This window comes from Otolemur garnettii, unplaced genomic scaffold, assembly GCF_000181295.1.
Source record: "Otolemur garnettii isolate 467f Iridium unplaced genomic scaffold, OtoGar3 scaffold00144, whole genome shotgun sequence".
In the NCBI taxonomy this organism is placed as follows: Eukaryota; Metazoa; Chordata; class Mammalia; order Primates; family Galagidae; genus Otolemur; species Otolemur garnettii.
In genome coordinates, this window is record NW_003852539.1 from 1,281,960 (window position 1) to 1,304,845 (window position 22,886).

The 22,886-nt window shown below is 46.2% G+C and overlaps 1 pseudogene; it reads left to right on the top strand.

Moving 5' to 3' along the window:
• The first annotated feature begins 4,299 nt into the window (after positions 1–4,299).
• On the top strand, positions 4,300–4,754 carry LOC111728208 (annotated as a pseudogene).
• Positions 4,755–22,886: the final 18,132 nt, after the last annotated feature.

Here is a 22,886-nt window from a genome sequence, read left to right on the forward strand (position 1 = left end):
GTCAGCAACCAGGGCAGTGAATTCTCTTGGCTTTTTGATCCCTTGCTTGTGACACTCAGATTTCTCCATGTGGTGGGATGACCCCTCAAGAGTGTTGTCTTTAGGAATATTGAGCATTAGTCCAGCACAGACTGTCCCAAAGTCCTCAACAGGTAGATTGATTGGGAGAGCCCTCACTTGCTTTCATTCTGCTGATGATCAGCAGGGGATAAAGGGTATGGAACGTGAAGAGGAGGGAGGCTGGATGCTAGAGAGAAAGTACACAACAGAAAGCATTAGTTCGAATCCCACCTTTGCTGAGTAGTAAGCTCTCAGACTTCAGGCAAATCATTCGGCATCCTGAACTTTCACTCCCTTATTTACAAAAGCAGGAAAGTTACTATTTATTGACTAATCACTGTGCACAGTCTTATGAGTTAGCTGTTTTGTTTTGTTTTTAATTGTTCGATTAGGGCCAATAGAAGAATCTTGAGAACAATGATTGGTGGTTATAACTGCTCAGAGACACTGGCTTTTATTTTGAGTGAGAAGAGAAGCTTCTGGGGGCTTTTGGGAAAGAGAAAGTCCAGATGGGAGACTTTGATCGTGGTCCAGGGGTGAAGAGGTGTGGCCTGGGTGACAGCAGTGGAAGGCTGGGAGGCAGTTGGATACTGGCTCAGTTTATACTTGGTTAACCTGCCTTGAACCTGCACGGGAGGCACAGGAGGAAGACCCCAAGTTGAGCCATTACCAGTTGGCACCCCATAGCAGGGAGATGAGTAGACAGGGTTGCATGAGTTTGGGCAGCTAAGATTTGGTGGTGCCAGGTGGGGCTGGTGGGGCCTTGTGCTTCTCAAGGTTATGCACAAGGGAGACAGAATAACTCATGACCTTCCCTGTTTTCTCAATGAAATACATGTGGCATGTGGCAAGGAGGACAGCCTGGGGCCTGGCACAGGTACCCAGTGGAGCTGGAGTGGTGTCAGGGAGTCCACTCCAGTGCAGCTGATGTGAGTTGGGTCTGGAGGGATCAGATGAGGGAGAGAAGGTGGAGAGGGCCCGCTTGGCGGGGACCAGTGTGAGACATATGGCTGGGGTCTGCAAATTGTAGCCTGCCTGCAAGCCAAATTCACCTGCTACCCATTTTTATACAGCCTCTCAAGCTATGAATGGTTCTCATATTTTTAAAAGGTTGTTAAAAAAAAAAAAAAGAGAATCAAAGAAGCATATGAAACAGAGCCCATCTGTAACCCTGCCAAGCCTAAAATACTGACTCTGTGGCTCTTTTCAGAAAAAGCTTCCTGACCCCTGATGTAGGCAGATGATGGCTTGGGAGAAAGAATCTAGGGCCAGGATGAGGATGCCCCACCTCATGCCATTCCTTGAAGACTGGGCCTGAACTCTGGGTCTCACAGGCTGGCTCTGGTCCATAATGTCCACTGCAGAACAGCTCTCTCCCTGGAGTTCTTGACAGACCATCCCCTTTCTAAGAGGGAAAGTACCAAGAACTATTGAAAGAATGAATGATAATTAGGAAGACCAGCCCTGGCTCTCCATCACAGAGGTGTTAAGGATGCTGGAGGGAGACAGCTTAATACAGAAGAACCTCTGTACAAACTGGCCTGTAACAAACTGGCCAACATAAGGTGTTATGCCTCCTATACAGACACATCTATATGGTACATGTCTAATCTATGATAATTAGGTCAATTTAAGGAAATGGTCAATGTAAGGAGGTGAGAAATTATGGAGGTATATTTTAGAAACTTTGAAGAGGACAGTTTTGCCTGTGGTGCCTGAAATACTCAGAAGTTCTTCTTGCTATCATGGGTATCCTGACACTGAGTGCCCTTGAGACATAGTCCAGGTTTAAGTTAGTACGTTAAGTGGTGAGCTGCTTTTTCAGTGATCTGCAAATGACATGCAGCATGCCAGGTACTCCTCGTGCTCTGCAGCTACTGCTGCCTGTACTGGTGATTTGCTGGGGGAAGAGACCAGACTCAGCCTCCTGCTCCTTTGAATGTTTCATCATGGAAATGTGGAGCATACCAGTGGTCATCTCAGGTCAGAGAGAAACTGAGCCAAAAGAAGGCCAGTTTGGGGAAGAAAAGGTAGCCAGGGAAGAGAAAGGACAGCAAGTGGTAAGGGACAGGGGCTACCTGTTTGAACCTACCTGACCTGCTGTGCCAGGCCAGCCGGGCTGGTTCTGAGTCCAAGCCCAGTGAATCCCGCAGGGAGCAGCCGAGTCCACTGTGCATCCTTGGCAAGGAGCCTGCCCTAGAAAGCAAGCTGCACTTCACAGAGAGGCCCAGGAGTCAGGGCAGGCAGCAGCCTGTCCTGGCGCTGACCCTGAGCTGCTGGTCAGCCCAACCTCTTTGGCTTCCAGCTCTGGCTGAAGAAGGGAGGGTCTTTGTCTCTGAAGGGTTGCTGGTCCAGCAGCAGCTATGCTATGGTTTCCACCACAAATCCCCTGTCCCTGACACTGGAGTGAAGAACCAGTATCTGAGGAAGAGTGGTCTGCACAGATGGGCTGGGGCCTTGCCCCTCCATGCAGTGTTCCCACGTCTGACTCTCTGACAAGGTCATCGGCACCCCCAAGTCCAATGACCGACATTGTAAATAGTGGTAAAGATTCTGAGAGACTCAGGTTTGGATCTGCCCGGTGTGGAGAAGTCAGACCAACCTAGGCAGTTATCTATCTATCTGTCTTGTTGATGGACTATAGGGCTAAGTTGTCAGCTGCAGACATGGTGGTGGGGAGAGAAGGCAGGAAGGAGTTAAGATTTCAGTGCTTGAAGTTCTTTTCTATCATAAAAGCCTTGTTAGTTTACCTGTCAATTCTTTTGGACCTGTTTGTGAGCTCAAAGCTCTACCTTATGTGTGGGGTTCTTTTGCTGTTGTTTTGGTTTGGTTTGGTTGCTAAATCCTGAAGCTATGTGGGATGAACAAATGGGGTTAACCTTGGTCTTAGCCCCTAGTTCAAGCTGTTGCTCATCCTCATCCTTCTTGCTACAGCTATATGTTTTAACTCAAAACTTTTTGTTATAACAGAGCAAATGTAAGGTCCTGAAAATTAATTAAACCCAATTCTACTCCTACCTTATAATTCACAGACTGAATTCAAAACGGGAATGTCATATTCATTTCTTACTTTGCCTTAGAATAATTCTCATCTCTGTAGAGTACATGCAATTTTCCCAAATTGCTTCTAACATGGGACCCAGCACCCAGAGTTAACCTTTTAAGACAACTGGAGGAGGCTCAGGATAACACCAGGATCAGAAGACCCCACCAGTCCCTGAGGTGCACCACCAGTACCCTGAGCCTTTTCTGAGGGCAGGGACTGGATAAAAGGGAGTGACTGCACTTCTGTGAGACCTCAGGATTTGTGGGCCCACCCTGAGATTCCCTTATTACCACTGACAGAGGTTACAAAAGGCACTTGACAGGAGGCCTGCAAGGTGGGACTCCCTCATTGCTGCTGCCTCTTGAGAGGACCAGATCTCTTCTCTGTTTCCATAGATCTGATACTTTATTGCCCCCTGATCATTGTTTAACCTCACATGCTGTTACGGCTCTCACTAAAATAATGACTTCAAGGATATGGGCGAGGGCCTTAATTTTACTGGAAATCAAGGAGAGGGTGTATTTATATTGAAAAAATGTTTAAGTTAGCCTCTAATGGGGTCAAGTCCAATAATGGGGTAGTTTGTGCATTTTACAAGTCTCTTCTCTTTGGCCATTTAACTGCTTCAGATCAAAAACTGGCAAGAAGGACAGTGCTCCATTAATCTCCAGAAGACTTCTCTGGGAGCTCAGATTAAGTGGCCCTGTGAATGGAATCTGCTTATCAAAATACTGATGAATGTCTGGGAAGGGTGAGAGGCAGAGGCAGCCAGCACCTAAGCATAAACCCTTTGGATTAGAGAGAGTTGCTCTCTCTTTATGCCTGTTTTAGCTGCTAAAGCAATTTGCAATCTAGACTTGATGCTCCTTTGATATTCTTTCTTATCCAGAGTTTTTCTGTAGCCCAGCTACCACTCAACCGTGACACTGTGTGGCTGCTGTCAAGACAGAATGAATTCCTTTTCATTCTGATAGAAGTAATTGCTCCGTTCTGCATAGCCACAGGCTCTCCTGAGGCCTCAAAGCCCCTCTGAGAAGATAAATAGGGGAGCCAGAGGGTCCACCTGTCCATGTTTCAGTGCTTGTTTATGGTATATCCAGCCCCTTTGTCTGAAGGTGACCCATGAGAAACCTATCTGTCCTTTCTTCCTTGGTTCTGCCCATGGAGGTGGCAGCCATCTCCTATTTGGTGTCATGGCTGCCCTCAGACCCCTTGTGAAGCTGAAGATCATCAAAAAGAGGACCAAGAAGTTTATCTGGCACCAGTCAGACTGATATGTCAAAATTACATGTAACTGGCAGAAACTCAGAGGTATTGACAACAGGGTTCAGAGACGATTCATGGGCCAGGTCTTGATGCCCAACATTTGTTACTGGAGGTCTTGATGCCCAACAAGAAAACAAAGCATATGCTGCCCAGTGGTTTCCAGAAGTTCCTCATCCACAACATCAGGGAGCTGGAAGTGCTGCTGACGTGCAAAAAATCTTACTGTGTGGAGATTACTCACGACATTTCCTCCAAGAACTGTAAAGCCATTGTGGAAAAAGCAGCCCAGCTGGTCACCAGAGTCACCAATCTCAATGCCAGGCTGCACAGTAAAGAAAATGAACAGACAGCTCATGTGTACATTTTGCTTGTGTTTAAATAAAACTATGAAAAGTGCAAAGAAGAAAAAGGAAGGAAGGAAAGAAGGAGAGAGAGAGGGAGTAAGAGAGAAAGAGAGGGAGGAAGGGTGGAAGGAAGGAAGGAAGGAAGGAGAGAGAGGGAAAAAGAGAAAGAGAGGAAGGAAGGAAGAAAAGGAGTGAGGGAGGTAAGGTAGGAAGGAAGGAAACCAACTTACCTGTGGAGCTGGCAGGAGCCTCTCCATGTGAGAGAACCAGCCTGAAGATAGTTCTGTTCTTTGGGGAGCTTAGAAGTGGTGAGAAGTGGTGAGGGTCTTCTAGACCCTCATTTTCTTATCCATAAGAAGTGGGATGGGGAGACGACTGCCTGCTGCTGACACTCTCTAAGTCTTTGTGACTATCTCAGTCTGCTTGCTGCACACACCTAAGTGCAAACTCCCATTTCCTTGTCCCCTCCCATGAGGAGCCCTGCTCCTGCCCCTTGACCAAGGTGCTGCGAATCCAAAGGGAGCTTGGAAGCAAGGGCAGAAAACCGCCTGCCCCAACCATGATGCCCCTGGCCCGGGGCAATCTCAAGTGGAAGAGTTTAGAGAACTCACAGGAGACAATAGACCCCCAGGGGAGACTGCAAGGCCAGTGATGGTCTGACACTTCCTTTTGATGCTGAGGGTGGTATCTTTTCCTCTCTTCAAATCTGGTTCCAGGATGGATGATTTGGAGGGAATTTTCTACAGATGGCTTACCCCATTCAGACATTCTTCATATCAAAGGTGCGGCCCTTCTGGACGTGTTTGTTTGTTTCTTGCCATTATTTTAGAGCCAATGAGAAACTTAGAGGGAAGCTTCTTAGTTTCAGCTTAACAGATGAGGAATCAGGGACTGGTTCAAGTCAAAAAGTTCATGACTTGTCTGAGGTCACACACCCAGTTAACTGGGAGAGCCAGAATCACGGGGATCTAATTTACATACAGTGAAATACAAATGTCATATTGCCAGAAGCACAGAGCCTAATGGGATTTCAGTTTCTGTTTGGGAAGACTTTTGTGTCCCTGCTTCTCTCCAGGCCCAGGATTGTGGGCACATGACATTGCCTCCTTCTGCCTTTCTTCTCTTGTCCCATTCCCTGAGCCTATATTATTTTTGAGATGAAAGTTAGATTTCTACCTCCTTTAGGTACAGTTGTCTAGGAAACTAGAAATAACTGCAGATCCCAGGCTGTACGATGGGATGATCCTTGTTCCCCCTCATCCGGGCTTTCTCTGCTTTTCCACTGTGCTTGCTGGCCCTCAGGTCACTGGGATCATCCCCGCCTTGCCCACTTCACTTTCAGCTCTGCAGATCTGGCATTAGCAGATCTGGTCCTTTAGCTTAACTTCTGAGGTGGCAGGAGCTGGTAGCTGTAGATGCTGGGTGACATGTGCGCAGATGATTCTGTGTCTGGGAATGTGACAGCGGAGGCGGACGCCTGTGAAACTCAACTTCTGTTTGACTCATCTTTGTCTTCCAGGAACTGGAGGAGGTCTGCATTTCAGACTGTTCATGTCCATTTTACCTTAAGCATTGGTTTTTTTTTTTTTTTTTTACATTCATTGTTTCCCAAACCTCCCGCTGTCATTCAGAGTAACTGCAGCTGTGAGCTCTGCCACTCTTAAAGGGAGCTTGGGGGCTGCCACTCTTAAAGGGAGCTGCTTATCTTTAATCTGTATCTGCAGAGTGAGAAAACTTGTCTCTAGGTCAGCAAAGCTGGGTAGTGATGAGAACCCCTTTTCTCCAAGGTTCTTTATTTGATTCCCTTGTCTGACTCCTAAAACCCAAGTCTCCAACCTACCCTTCAGTGCTGTTTTCACAACAAGCTGTCTGTCTTTGTTGCCATCTGTGGCCTCTGTCCTGTTGAATCTACAGTCGTCTCCTAGACTCCCTGCAATTCTAAGGGAATAGCAGGCAAGCTTGGAGGGACTAGGAAATGCTGAGAGTTGAGCAGAAATGGGATGGAGAAAGATAATGTTGCTGAGATGTCAGCAGTGATTCAGGAGGATGGAAGAGGAGGAGGAGGAGAAGGCTGGAAAAGAGAGAAGGGAAAAGAAAGCAACGACTCAGTATTTTTACATTGAACTTACGTGTGGACATGTGCATCAGTGTGAAAAGAAGTCCCACAGTATTTCAGCAGAAGAAAGGATTAGAATTCTGGATTTCTGAGTGTTTCCATCCTTGCTTTATAGCTGTTCTTGGCGTGGGGTCTGAGGAAACTTTAGGGAAGCCCCAAAAGCCAGAGAGACAGAGGGGAGTGCAGAGCCTGGGCTGACTGGTTGTTGTTTGGACAGATAAGCCGATTCACTGACATTTGACAAACTTCAGCAAAGTCATTAATTCTCCTCTGAACAAAAATGAGGAAGCATCAGTCTCTGGTCTGCTCCTTCCAACTGATGCCTGTCCTCAGGGTGTTTTGGCCTTTTTAAGTTCTTATAGAACTATTCTAACTATCCAAGTCCAAGTTCATCACTTTTTAACTCTTCACTTCAACCTGTCTTTCTATATCTGATGATGCCACCTCTACCTGGTAGCCACCACATTTCAAGATTCAGAATTGCCTTTGACTCATCCTCAATCCCCCTTACCAAGTTTGTTTAGATATTTGCTTTGTGATGTCTTCCAGATCTGTTTCTTTCTCTCCCAGTGCTAACACCTTGATCCAGTCCCTATCTTGGCCAGCCTGGGCTATTCTAAAAAGATTTCACATGTTCTCATCACCTCCAATTTAGTCTGCATGCCCACAGAAACTGAAGTCTTTAAGATTTTTCTTTAATTATGTTAATGTTCTGTTCACAAGTCCCCAACTGCTCCCTGCTGCTTATTGGAAAAAGCCCAAGCTTCTCTGTGTGGGATTCAGACCTCTCTGAAATCTGGCTTCCTTCCTCCCTGTCAGTACTCTCATCTCTGCCTCCCTTACACAAATCCTCCTCCTGGGCCAGGAATACAGGCAGCGAGTGCTGTTCTCACACAGTTTCCCCTTGTCTCCAGAGACCAGCCCACATCTTAGCCACTTGCCTAAGTTTTCCCCACCCTTCAGGGTTAAACTCAACCCATTTCTTCATAAAAACCAGCAGGTCTTTTATGAATATGACAGCTGCCCTCTTGGGCTTCTAGTGGAACTCACTTTAGGACTCTTTTTGACTTGCTGTGCTGTATTGCCAGCTACCATGGTGGGTATCATCTCCTTGGTGAAACCATAAGCCCAGAATAGAACAACTGAGTCTTGCATTTCTCTTTTATAGCCCCGTGCTCTGCCCAGTACAGTATGCTCACAGGCTTCTATGAAATCTTCTGGACGGATTGAAGAAGACTGCTCAGGCAAACTGTAGCATGACTTTGTGTATCCAGCTGTAACATGGCTCCCAGGTTAAGGATGGTCCTGAGTCATTCTTCTGCCCACAATGAGGGATGTGGGGGGTGGGCTGTAGACTCTGCACAGCTCACAGCTTCCCCCATCACTGTGCCTTGTCTGGAGTGTGCCAAAGGGCTGACAATAAGGCCTCCCTCCCCTTTAGTTTGGGGCTTTACTCATGTTGCCAGGAGTCCAGTCCTGATTTAGCCTCAGTCTGATTCTACCTCCCTCCTGGAAGATGTTCTTCTTTTTGCTTCATTGTGACTTCCAGCTTTACCCCTCAGTTGTTTTCAGGTGGATCTGTTCCCAGGAAAATTAGCCAGGTGTGACTCCATCCCTAGCAGAGTCATTTAAGAGATGTGGGAGCCAAACCCAGACCCAAACTCCAATTGTAACAGTGGAAATGGTGGAGATTTTAGGGGTGTGTGGAATCCCCTCAGTGAAAATGTACAAAGTCCTCTGAAAATGCTGCAATTTCTTTTTTCTTTTTTCTTTTTTTTTTTTTTGTTTTGAGCCACAGTCTCACTCTGTTACTTAGGCTAGAGTGCTGTGGCATCAGCCTAGCTCATAGCAACCTCAGACTCCTGGGACAGAAAGAATCTCTTGCCTCAACCTCTCAAGTAGCTAGGACCTCAGGCACCTACCACAATGCCCAGCTAGTTTTTCTATTTTTAGTAGAGATGGGGGTCCCATTCTTGTTCTGGCTGCTCTTGAACTCCTAAGCTCAGGCAATCTACCTGCCTCAGCCTTCCAGAGTGCTAGGATTACAGGCGTCAGCTACCACACCCAGCCTAATGTAAAATTTTTGTGAAAGAAGGGAGTCAGATGTATTCAGACCCCTTTCTATTCCAAGAATGGTTTATTCTCTAAGAGCAGATAACTAGCAATCTGGATCCAGGTATCTGTTTACTACAAACACAGTGGAATTCTCCAAGTCCTAGCAGGGTTTTGAACAGCTCAGGAGAAAATTGCTATGTAAATATCTGTGGGGGAAGGGGGAAGGAGAGTGTTATATGTCAAATCACTGCACCAGAGCCAAATGCAAAGCAAGGAAGAAAGTTACCCACATAGGGCTTTGAGGTAAACAGGCCACGGGCCACACCTGGGAAGCCTTTGTGCTACATTGGCTTTGACTGTGAGAGTGTTTGTTGTAACAGGATTTGGTCTGTGGCCCTGCAAAGGTTTTCCATCCTGTCAAGGAGATTCAAGGAATTCCCCACTGTGACATGTCCTATCTACTAGAGGGATACCATGTCACTTTTCTTTCTGATATAACCCAGGTGTCTTTATGCAGACGCGCATGAGAGATGTTTAGGCATTAAATCCACCTTGGAAAAACAGGGGGGCTGCTGATAGTGGAGGGTCTCCAGAAGCCAGCTATTGATCTGTAGAGCTTCTCTGCAGTGAGATTTTCTTACTGCCTTTGCTGGTGTGGACCAGAGTTAAATAATCCTGGAGTAAGAAGGGACCTCAGAGCATGTCTGGCCCAGCTGTCCACAAGGTAAAGAGATGGACAATTCCCTGATGGGTGACCCACTCCCAGCCCTTGCCCGTGAGACCCTTCCCAGTAGTTGGGAGTTCACTGCGAGGCCACCTATTCTGCTGCATCTAATTATGAAAATGGGCTTCCTTTTAAACATGAACAGACAATTCACAAGAGAAACAAGACAAATGAAAAACTGTTCAATATCCCTGGTAATTAAGGAAAGGCATATTAGAACAATGATATGCTGTTCTTTCCCTTAACAAATTGGCAAAGATTGCTTTAAAGGTTATCACTTAGCATAGACAAAGGTTTCAGGAGATGGGTTTATACCTATGTTTTGAGTGTCCAATGGAGGACAGTGGCTTTCAGCCTCTCATAACAGACATATGAAGTGGAAAACATGTACTATGTGGTGTATAGACTATGACCCCATTTTAAAACATTTTTTAAGTAAATTTATTTCAGGTTAATGTGGGGGGTACAAACAACCAGGTCAAAATATTTGATTTAGTTAGGTAGCTTCATCTTGTGGTTATGTCCCACACAAAAATGGTGTGCCAACCCCCCCACCCCGTGTCCGTTCAATGAAAGCACCCCAACCACCCTCCCATATCGCCCCTCCCCCCGGCTTGAATTGAAATGAGTTTTTCTCCTATTTGGGCATACATTGGATTGTCTACCAGCTTCATGTTAGTATTGAGTACATTGGACATTTGCTGTTTCCATTGTGATACTTAGAAGAATGTCTTTCAACTCCATCCAGGATATTACAAAATATGTGAAGTCACCATCTTTTTATGGCTGAATAGTATTCCATGGTGTGCATGTACCACAATTGGTTAATCCATTCCTGAGTTGATGGGCATTTAGGTTGTTTCCACATCCTGGCAATTGTAAATTGAGCTGCAACAAACAATCTAGTGCAAATGTTCTTATGGTAAATGATATTTTTTTCTTCTGTATGACCCCATTTTTGTTAAAGGATCGAAGACTCCTAGAATATGTGTGACATTACTTTCATAATTAGAAAAATCTGGCTAAAAAAGTATATTTTATATTTATTTAACCAAATTCTGATTTTCTGTAGCTATTACCCATTTAAAAATCCCATTCACTTATCATAGTTTCATTGAGTGCTTCCTATAGGCTGGGCTGCAGAGTAGAAAACTGGCCAGGTGTCGCTTGGATGAGCTCCCATGCCATGGAAAAGACATAATAAACAAGTAATCAGACACCAGGGCTGCTATTTATTTATGCCAGCTGTGTGCTGGGTAGCCCTATAACTGATGTTGATGTTTCATTATGTCCTTTACATAACTCCTTTAATAACCCTGTGCTGCATGTGGCATTAATCCCTATGGCCACTCAGCCAGTCAGCAGTGGTGCTAGGACTCATCTCCAGCAGGGACTTCGTAGCCTGAGCCCCTAAAATCTCCAGCCTCTTCATCTCACCTCCTGTGTATTATAGTCCAGACTCACTGGCCAGAGCCTCAGAACCTTTGCACTTGACGTTCTCTCTGCCTAGATACTTAGTCTCCCACTAGACCTTTGCAGGACAACCTCTTCCTCATGCAGGTTACAGGGTATATCTGCTGGTCCAGTGTGACTTCCCTCTTACTCCTGCAGTCACTATCACTTTCTATCACAAAACCCCTTGTTTTCGTTTCTTTGTGGCCATTATTATCATGTGACGCTATCTGGCATGGTTTCACTTACGGATTGTAAGCTCCATGGAAAACATGTTCCTCATCCATCTTGTTTGCCCAGTGTCGCCAGCACCTAGTGCAGTACCCAGCACGGGGTAGAGCTACTGGAGATGGAGGAAAATGAATAAAGGAAGGACGATGAACCCAGAGCTGAGGATAGTGGTTGCCAAAGTGGGATGTGCATGTGGGAGGCCATGGAAGGTGAGATGACTCATTGCAGGGCATGAAGAAAATATGATTGATAAATAGACATATAACATAGATAGACAGACCCCCCACACATCGTCCACTTTTTCTATTTTTGTGGCTGACAGGATGTGAATATAACTTCTAATAAACAAACGTACACATAGGCAGGTATGCCCAAATATTTACTGTGAGGGTGTGTGATCAGAAAACTTTGGGATCACTTCCTCGAAGGAAAGACAGACAAGGAAACAGGACATTCCGATACAATGTAGAAGGTTCTGCAGTAGAGTGAGCAGAGAGCTGTGGAAGCATCTGGAGGTCCCCTAACCTGCCTTAGAGGGTTGGCTAATTGGTAAAACATACTTTTCTCATTATTTTGTTACTAGTAATGATCATCACTTAAAAACTATCTAAAAATACATAAGTTCTCCTTCTGTAGATCATTACAATCATCTAAATAACTTTAGCCATTATGGTCATTGTCCCATTGTCAAAGCCAGAATGGCTAAGCTTTCACAGTTAACTACTTAGAGAAGTTCACTCCAGAAAGGTTCAAATATGACTGTTAATGAACTACTGTTAGATAGATATCCAAGTTGGCCTTGCTTTCTGAGCTGTGAAATTAATCTGAAAAATAGATACATAAACATAGCTTTTAAATTCCCGTCCCCTAGCAAGAGAGGCAGTAAAGGGTAGGAGGGAAAGAACTTGAGCTTGAATCTCATTTCTTTCTTTCTGTGTGGTCCTCAGCAAGTCTTTTTCTCAGGTCCTTCATCTACAAAACGGACAGAAGGATGCACACCTTGTAGGCATCATGTGTGAAAAATGAAACCAGTCGATGCTGGGTGTGTAGTGGTTCTTCGTGAATATCAGTTCCCTCTTGGTTTCTGTGTTTAAAGAGAAAATCCCATGTCCCTTAGAAAGGACCTAAGCATACATCCTTGAGAACATCATTAAGAACATGCTTTTTTCCCTGTACTTGATTAAACAGAGTTGTACTTAAATATATTCTTCCTTAAATCACTTACATTGATTTCATGTAAACCACGACTGTCTTTCCGGGGCTGCTTTGACCCTTGATATTTTACCAGGGATACCATCAGGCCAGCCCTCTTTTCTTCCCAAGCTTGACCTCAAATGATGCTGCAGCTGGATTTCTGTAGTACAAATAACTCTTGTCTTCTGAGTGTGGAGGGTTGTGGTTGGATGGAAGCAGAGTAAACAGAGAGAAGCTGGGACCTTGGCTTGGGAACCACCTGTGTCTGGGGAGCAGGGCCTCTTGTGGAGTGGGGGAGGAGGGCCTGGTGGCCGGTACGGAAGAGAGGAATTGGATCAAGAAGGGGAGGACTGAGTTGGGCCAAACTCAGCAGATTCCTTGGCATGCACTGAGGAAGGATTCCCTGAAGGGCTGCACAGAAAAGAAATGTGCTATGTGCTTGGCAGGCCAGAAACCACAGAGAACCTGGCAATGGTTTTTCAGGATTTGGGAGCAGAAAAGCAGACTCCCTAGGTGGTTATTTATAGAGCCGGCAACAGTAATGATCAGTTAGAAAAAATAAATTATAACTCAGTTGAACCTGAAATAACTTTTCTTTTGCAACCTGAGGCGTTCCACATGGGCCGCTTGTACACCACTCCCTCCCAGCAGTGTTTCTGAGGGTCAGTCCTACGCCAGGCTCACTCATGCTCTCTGCAGAGCTTCAGAGTGGTCAACAAGGCAATAGAAAGGGGAGTTTCTGGCTGGAGATGGGGAGAATTCTGGCCAGATGACTCCTTTCTTTTTCCCCTCAAACCTCCCAAATTGCTGTAAATTATCTCTTTCTTCCTCCCTCAACAAGTCTGTAACATAAGGCATAAGGTGACTTGGAGGGAGTGTGGAATCTGGGGCATGCTGAGCCTCCAACTCTGCACACCTTGTGCATGTGAGTTTGTGCGCACCTGCTTGTTTTTGGCATCTGTGTTTTGGCTGCAGCCACAGCTTCTGATTATAATGCCTTCAGAGAAGCTGGTTGCTGACTCTGAGTTCACAGAGCCATGGGCTTTTACATGCATCCTCCCTTTAGCCAACAAGTGAAACCACACTGATATTCACACTGACAGCTTGGCAAGGGGCTCACCTTGAGCGTGCCCAACCCATCTTGCCACTCGGGCATCCATCCTGTTTGCCTTCTTCTGCCCATCTGCTCCTTCTTTTCTGTTCATTCATTCATTCATTTGCTTTTCAATCAACAAGCTTTTATTGCATCTGGCTGCAGATGCTTTTTATTTGGCTCACACATGGTGTCTTAAATTTGAATCTGCTGCTGATACTAAGGATGGAGTGCTTTCACATTAGATGTAGATACCCGGCTTCTCCCTGAAAATCTGGAGTTCTGGGAATACAGTGCCCGGGTTCCTTATGGTGGATGTCTCCATACGGGCAGCTGCACTCTTTAGATGGCCTGGGACATCTCATTCGTCATAGCTCTTGTGACTCCTGTTGTCTGGCTACCAGCAAGGCAGTTACTACTCATGCCCCGTAGACAAGTTGCTTTACCTGTTTACGTTCTCTGCCTCACCTGTGAGCATTTGAATTTGTGACCCCTGATGCAGCACCTAACCTAGGGAGTTATATGGTCCAGTGGGAGAAAGAGAGAGCCATACATAATTTTAGTATGTGGAAAGTGGTGTGAGAATAGTGGACTTTGGGAATACAGGAGAGGCAAAGATTAATTTTTTTTTTTTGAGACAGTCTCACTATGTCGCCCTTAGTAGAGTGCTGTAACATCACAGCTCACAACAACTTCAAACTCTTGGGCTTAAGCAATTCTCTTGCCTCAGCCTCCCAAGTACCTGGGACTATAGGTGCCTGCCACAAGGCCTGGCCATTTTTCTGTTGCAGTTGTCATTGTTGTTTAGCCCAGGCAGGGTTCGAACCTGCCAGCCTGGGTATATGTGGCTGGTGCCACCAAGCCACAAAGATTAATTTTTTTTTTTTGAGACAGAGTCTCACTTTATTACCCTCAGTAGAGTGTTGTGAGCGGCAATTCTCTTGCCTTAGCCTCCTGAGTAGCTAGGACTATAGGTGCCTGCCACAACGCCCAGCTATTTTTGTTGCAGTTGTCACTGCTGTTTTTCATCTGGCTGGGGCCAGGTTTAACCCCACCATCCTTCGTATATGGGGTCGGCGCCCTACCCACTGAGCCACAGGCGCCATCCCACAAAGATTAATTTTTGACTTGAAGAGTCAGGGACTTCATGGAGAAGGTAGGTTTGCAGAGTCAGACTTTAAAAGTACAATGAGGATACACCAGGAAGGCGCTGGGAAGGGTGTCCAGACACAGGGTCAGCATGCACAGATCCCAGAGTAGTCCGTGGTTGGAGTGAAGTGAGCACCCCACTCTCCCAGCAGAGATGGGAGTCAGGTTCTTCCATCTTCAGTGGGGCGTTCCATCGCCAACCCTGCTGACCTGAAATAGACCCAGCCTGCCTCCTCAGTCAACCACTAGTGGACATCCCACCTTGGTATTTGCTGGGTGGCCTTGTGTGCAGGTCGTGGTCTCATCTGTCAAGATTTGCCTGAGGTAACAGAGTCCTCCTCTTCTTCCCAGCCCTCCCCAGAACTGAGAGGGAGAGGAGCAAGACAGACAGACAGACAGATATGCACAGAAAGATGACAAGGCAGGCCTGTTTCCACCCCACAGGACAACAGGTGTCCCTGGGTACAGCCTGGTGACAGGCTGAATAGGCTCCATGCTTTCCTGGTCCACCTCTGCCTCTCAGGAGCCTCTCTCTCTTCATCCACTGAGAGCCAGCAGTCCTGGACCTGCGAGCTCCTCTGGTCTCCCACCTTGGCAGGCGCACACATTCATGGTCATTCACAGCAGGTGTCTCCACAGCTGGCATCATCAGCCCAAAGCTAGCTGCTGAGGGGTGGCAGGTGGAGACCCTGGGTGGCTTCTGGCAGATTCACCTCAGAGACTTTGCAGGTGCCTCAGACCCACCAGTCATCTCTTCGGCACCCCATGTCTGGGCACACCCATCACTGTCCCTTTTCCTTCTTCACTCCCCTTCACCCCATGCTGGGACTCCCTTCCTCTCCCTTTCTACATGTTGAAATCCTTCCATTCTTCAAGCTCCCTGATGTGTGACGCCTCCGGAAGCTTTCCCAATTCAGGCAGCTACTAGCCTGTGTATGTCATAGCGACTTGGCCAGAGATCAAAGAACTCGCTGGTAATCCAGATGCCCAGTGAACACAGCATTCCAGAGCCAGAAGAGAGCTGGCCATTAAAGACGGCCCCACCTAGCCTCCTCACCTTACTCCCCATATGCCTCCACTCTGTGTTTCTTTTCTGGCAGTGAACTTTAAAACAGCAGTTCATAGTGGTGATGACATCTGTGCCCTCAACCAAATTGTAGCTGCTCAGGGGCAGGGACTGTCTGCCATGCTTTGCATTGGCGAGGATGGTGGGGCTCACAGTTCTGCATGAAAACTGCACGACCCTGGCCCCGAGTGGTGAGGAGCCAGTTGCCACAGTGAATTGAACTCTTGGTAGAAAGGATAAGAAGTTACTCTTTGTATGAGACTTGTCATTAAGGCTATCATTTATGGAAGAGTAGAAACAGTTTGGAAATGATTAGGTCAGAGGAGGTGACTTCTATAACATGAGGACACCTTAATTAAGGCCAAGAGCCTCATTGCCTGGAGCATTAAAATTTGGTCAATGGGGCATCAGTCCTACAGACCACTAAGGTCAGGAAAGGAGGCCTTTGGGAAGTATAGTCCCTACCCCAAGGAGGTAAAGATGCCAGGGCCTGGTAAGAGAAACCTGGCTGCTCCCATGTTTCTGTCCCTGGGACTCTGAGTTATCCAGAGCATTTTGGCCAGCAGTGGAGGGCTCCAGATTTTCTCCCACCACTTGCCTTGGTTCAGTGCCACTGACGATGCACCTCTCTGCGGCCTCTCCCAGTGGTCTTCTCCTGGACTTCCTGCTGGCTGCTCTGCCTGTGGCTATTGCCACCAGCCACACACTGTCAGCAGCTTTAGTGGGGCTGCTGCTGCTGGGCTAGGGCTTCCAAGCAGAAGCCTGGGGCTTGGGGGTGATGGTAGAACTGAGAGAGATGGCAGAGGAGGACTGAGTAGAGATGTATCCCTGAGAAACATCACCTATTTGGAGCCCTCCAGAAGCTACGTGGTCTTATTATTAATAATCATTTACTAGGAAGTTATAGTCTTTTACTATTTACAGAGAGTTTACATATATGTTAATTTCCTTGAAGCATTCTTTGCCTTGGACTCAGCCATTCCCATTTTACAGATGGGGAAATTGAGGTTCAGAGAGATTTAAATGTCTTGGCTAAGGTTTCAACCCAAATCTTTTGACTCGAAAACATCTCATTCAGGTGTCCTCAAACTACAGCCCACGGGCCGCATGCAGCCTCCCTAGGACATTTATTCGGCCCGCCAGGTGTTTTTGCCACCACTGCCTGTCCTGCTTAGCAGCCAACTCGTCCTGGGGCCTGCAGTCTGGCCCTCCAACGGTCTGAGGGACAGTGAACTGGCCCCCTGTTTAAAAAGTTTGAGGACCCCTGCATTATTCCATTGTATTTTGATGTCTCCCAAGTCCTATATCCAGGTAGACCTGACACACCAGCATCCTTTCTGTGTGAAGAACACTCATGCTGGGAAGTGACGCAGCACCGCCCCCCGAAACTGGGACTTCCTGTCTTCTCTTTCCTGTCATTGAGCTTGCTGGCCTGAGGGCACATTTTTCTCCTTCCATATCCAGTTAAAGCCTGGGAGTCCAGCTCCTACCATTGAAAATGAGAGAAACAGGAAGGAAAGTCTCAAATTCCAACCTTGGGAACCGCATTGGAAGAAGATGCTGCCAGTGTCTTTAGGTTCTTTCTTTTGTGTATTCACCTGTTCATTCAAAGATAGGTATGGAGAACTTGCCATGTACCAGGCACTCTTCAAAGGTGCTGAGGTTATAGTGGAAAGGAGGAGATAACACCCTGGTGTCAGGCTGTTATAAGCAAGTAAATGATGAACAGAATGTTTCGGATAGTGCTAGGGGCTACAAAGAAAATAGAGAAGGCTGTTGAGATGCAGAGTGACTGGCAGGAGGTGGGAGTGAAAACTGCTTGGGTAGATGGCCAGGAGAGACTCCGGGGGAGGAAACAGACAGGCTGAGACTTGGGTGACAAAAGGAGGCTGATGTGAGAAAACTGAGGGCAGCAGTCTTTCAGGAAAAGGGACCAGCAAGGGCACAAGTCCAAGTTGAAAGTCAGAGTGACATTTTAGGAAGCAGCATTCTTCGTAATGGTAGATCCTGTGTACTGTCATTTCTGTGGTTCAGCAACATGGTATCTAGTGGAAGGAGTTATCCAGGGACCCTCCACATGTGTTGTGGAATTTCTGAGAAAACCATTTCTGAGTTCTAGGCAGTTGAACTTGGAGAGAACCAGGAACTGCTTCCATCATAGCTTTACCGAGAGATGACTGTGGTGTGGGAGGAGTGCTTGGCATTAAGGAGAGGCAGGGGAAGCCTAAATTCCCTGATTGCAGAAACTCTTGGCCCCTGTGACTCCTGGGATGGCAAAAATTAGGAGGTTTTCTAAGATTTTGCATTTATGATTTTGAAAATAGTTTTACTGCGGTTTCTAGTTTGGGCTCTGCTATCTGTGTTTTCCTTGTTTCTTTGAGCAAGGTACTTACCCTCTCTAAGCTTAGGTAGATTAGATGAACTCTAAGGTAAGTCTCAATCCTAACCTTGAAATGAATGCATTTATCAACAGCTTTCTCTGCCTTTGCTTTGGGTGAGATTAAAGGATGAAGTGGGGGTGAAGTAAAAGTGAAAGTCTTTTAGAAGACAGGTGGGTGCCACTTTCGCCAGACACTTTTGACTTAGACCAGTGGTCCTCAAAGTGTAGCTTCCAGACCAGCAGTAGCAGCCCCGGGGAACTTGCTAGAAATAACAATTGTCAGCCTGCACTCCAGACCTACTGAATCAAAATCCCTGGGGGTGTAACTCAAATCTGTGTTTTAACAAGGTCTTCATATGTGTCCGATGTACACTAAAGTTTTGGAACCATACTGTAGAGCAGGTGGGGCTGGGGCTTATTACATCCTAGTCACTGTCATGGCCACAGTCAATGGTTGTGTTTGTTTATTTATTTACCCATCTTGGCTTAGGGAATAGTCCCATGTCTCAAAAGCCTCAGGGAAGCTCTTGGCCTGTGCTGGTGCTGGGCCCAAGTGCTCTCATTTGGCTTGGTGTCCTATCTGTCCCCTACTCCTGGTGAGCCCCTTCTAGGAGGGGAGGCTGGTGAGGGGGCAGGCTCACCCTAGGAGTCTCAACAGGCAGTTTTGGGGTGTGCTTCCATGGAGACTGATATAGGTAGTGCAGTTTGTTGATTATGGTTTAGTACAAAACTGTCGTGTTTTTAAGTCTTTGGCAGATAGATCTGCTTACATCTGTGTTGTGAACATCAGTGGTGATGAAAGTCTCGGGGGCCACACAAAAATGCAATCTGGTCACCCTGCAGCATTCTGAACGTAGAGTTCTGATTCAGTTTGGTTTCCCTTGTCTTATTTAGACAATGTCCATGCATAAAATATAATGAGGTGGCCAGCTGGTCCTGATGACCCAGGACTGCCTGTGTTTCCCCTTCCTGTCCCTCTCAGTCTGGTGTCTCGGATTTGGTCCTGCGTTGCCCATCCCTGCTGGATTTTGTCCATTCAAGGGACAAACGTCCTGAAGAATGGGACTAAAGGAAGTTTCTGAAGGCACAGATTTCAATACCATGCGAGAGGCCAAGGAAACCGATGCCTGAAGGGAGTTGCTCACATGTTACCAGGAGCCCTGAGGAGAGCTGGAGTGGGAGGCACACAAGCCTGAGAGGGTCCAAGTAAGTTTACGTCTCTGGTAGGGCTAAGAGGAGGGCTGCTGGGGGTTGGGAGGTGGGGCTGGAATGGCCCCCACTGGGCCAGAAGGCGGAGCCTGGGAGGCAGATGGGCGAAGCAGGTGGTGGTGAGGGCGCTGCCCAGCCCGAGCTGGCCTTGCGCTGTGCTCTCGCCTTCTGCCCCCTTTGGCACTTTTCCATCTCTGACGATGCCCTTCCTTCCATTGACCCTCCCACCCTTGTTACCTGCTGGCCCCCTCTCTTCCCCAAGCTCCTGGGTGTCCTGCCCACGACCCACCCCACCCTCATCATCTCACAGCTGTGTGTGATGGACATGATGGAAACACAGAACCGTAAAGCCCAATTGTGACAAGTGCTCTCCCTTTCACAGCTATTAGAGTGACCAAGAGCCACCAGCATCAGCCCCCAGCAATCCATCCAGAGCCATGGAATAGGGGACCACACAGTGGGGTCTTTCTGACTGCAGGAGAGAAAACAGCTGCAAAAGCCGGAACAAAGGCCGGAGCTGGAACAGGGGCTGGGGAAGCCGAAGAGGCAGCACAAGTTCAAAAGGTTTCACAGTAGCGCTGAGGAAACAGTCTGTTGAATGACAACCAGGTTCCAGTTCTGCCAATGGATACTATGAGAAGAGACCTTCCCTCCCCCATTGGATCTTGTTGTACCTGGATGCCATTCCTGGACTCTGCCCATCCCAGATCCACCTTTAAAGCCTACTATTCCTGTTTCAACTGGGAAAGAACTCAGAGGGAGTTCTGATTAACCTTCCCTAGGAGAAAATGTGAAAAAAGTTAGCTTCTCAAAGGGTAGCTTCCAGACCCGCAGAAGCAGACCCGGGAAAACTTGCTGCAAACTTTTTTCTGCCTCTGAGTTCTGGATTAAACTGTCTTCCCTGAAACTGGGTCTCTTTGGGCTAGAAGCACCACTAGACATTCCTATTTCTCAGAAGTCGCCAAGTTCACGTCACACCTGTTTCACTGTGAATGGAGGTCTCCTTCTGAACAGACGCCACCCGGTCACTGTGTCTCCCAGCAGCTCCCCAAGGCCTTTCTCCCCCTCCTCCTAGCCCACCCCAAGTGAGACTTGCACAGAGGTGACTCTGTCCCCTCCTGGCACTTGGGATGAATGTGTGAGAGGAAGCAGGGTCTGGGAAAAGCGATGTCTTTGTGCGTTCAGAGGCAGCTGGAGCATGGCACCACCTCTGGAGGAAGGTGACTGGAAGTAGAGCAGCCCTGTATGTGTCCACCCAGTCTCATTCTCATCACTCTTACTCCCACCTTTCTAGTGCCTGCCCTGCTCCAGTTACTAAAAAGAAAAAAAAAACCAGAAATATAGACAAAAGGAAAAAAAAAAACTACCCCCAAATCTTATTTAACTCAAAGACAGGACAGCTGTGAAGTCATGTAGTCATAGAGTGTCACATAGACATATAGTGTCATATAAATAACATGTACATTTCTGTATTTAATGTAACTGATGTCACAATGTGATGTACATTCTTGGATAATACACATTATCATCTAACGTCATGAACAGCGTTCTATAGCAACAACAAGCCCAGTCATATAGCGACTGTAATGAAAGGATATTTAGTTATCTACATTGTCACTTATTTACTTAATCTTTTGTGGTTTGAAATTTAGGGTGTTTCCAAGTTTTCTCCATTTTAAGCATCATTTCTTTTTCCCTTTTCCTTTTTTGAGACATCTCAGCTGTGGCATCACAGCTCACAGCAACCTTAAACTCTTGGGCTTAAGCGATTCTCTTGCCTTAGCCTCCCAAATAGCTGGGACTACAAGTGCCCACCACAATGCCCGGCTATTTTTTGTTTGTAATTCTCATTCTTGTTTGCCAGGCCTGGGCTGGGTTCAAAACCGCCAGCTCTGGTGTATGTGGCTGGTGCCCTAGCCACTGAAGTACAGGTGCTGAGCCCATTTTAAGCAGCATTTCGTGAACATGGCTTTAGTTTTATCCTCTTGCAATTATTTACTTATGGTAAATCACCAGAAAGGGATCAAAGGATAATTAGTGAAGGATGCAAAGACCTCCATGTATGGAGCTGTCACTAATCTCTTGGAACCCAAATGCATGAGAGACTAGGCCACTGGGAAGGCCACACATGTCCTTTCTTAGATGCCGTTATGTATCCATACTTGGGTAGCTCTGGCTTCCTTTTTGCCCAGAACAGAAAATGATAGCCAAGGTAAGCAGGTGGTGAATGAGGGTATGGGTTGTCTCTTGGGGTTAGTATTTGGATATGTCTTATGGTTCCTTATTGGATGCTGAAAAATAATCACTCATTCATTCATTGTCCATTTAGGAAGTAACCACAGTTTTAAGCTACCAGCCTAGAGGCTATGAAGACAAAGATGAATTAAACAGAGACTCTATCCTGGGAAGATCACAGCCTAGAGAAGCCCAATGACTAACTAAGACATATAACTTATTACTTACATAAGTTATACTTAAGACATATAACTTATTACTCCCTAGTATGGTAAGGAGAGTAAAATAGAAGTTTAATAATATATCTCAGGGCAGAAAATTTGGGGCAATCTGAAAGTTCCAAAGGAAAATACAAAGATCACATAATCCACTGGCCCATTCCTCACAGCTAACATTTGTGAGTCTATCCTTTATGCTGTGTGACTTGCAGGACTTGTGACACTTGCTTATTTGTGGTCATCCTCATTGGTTATGACCTTCAAGGCATTGCCTGAGTCCTTCCTTTGCACTTCTAGCAACCTGGCACCCTCTTATACAACCTATTCTGAAATCTGTTACAGGAAAAATCCAAATGGGAATAAGCATAATTAAAGGTAAAAGGATTTATGAGTTGAAACAAAGTCTCAATGTTTTATGGATGGAAGAAAAATTGCATTAATTCATATCCTTCTGCCTGATAGAAACTTTTTCAAATATTTCATTATAAAAGTAACAGTCACAGCACAGAAAATTGGGGGAACAAGAGAAAAGGAGAATGTAACCCTAAATTCCTAGCTAAACCAGGGCTGGCAGTATTCTAGTGACTTTCACCCTGAAAAATCTGTAGTATGATAGTGTTGAGGAATATGTGAGTGTTGGGAGTTTTCCCCCAGTTTTCTTTTTAATTAAATGTGTTTGATAGGTAATGACATTCACATAGTTCAAGATTCAAGTTAAAACAAAAACACACAGAGTAAAAAGTGTAGCCTTCCATTTTGTGAATGAGGGTGTGGAATTGTCTCTTTGGGTTAGTAATTAGGGCTACTAATTTGGGTTAGATATCAGGGTATGTTCCCTGATTCCTATTGGATGTTGACAAATAATCACTCATTGAATGAATACTCAAACACCTTGTCCTTGAGTATTATTTACAAAGGGAAGGTGATAGATGATAAACATAATAAATAAGGAAATTATATAATCTATTAGAAAATGGTAAGTGCTATGGAAAAAATAAAGTAGGCTGTAGGAGGTTGAATATATCAAGGGGCAGTTTTAAATACAAAT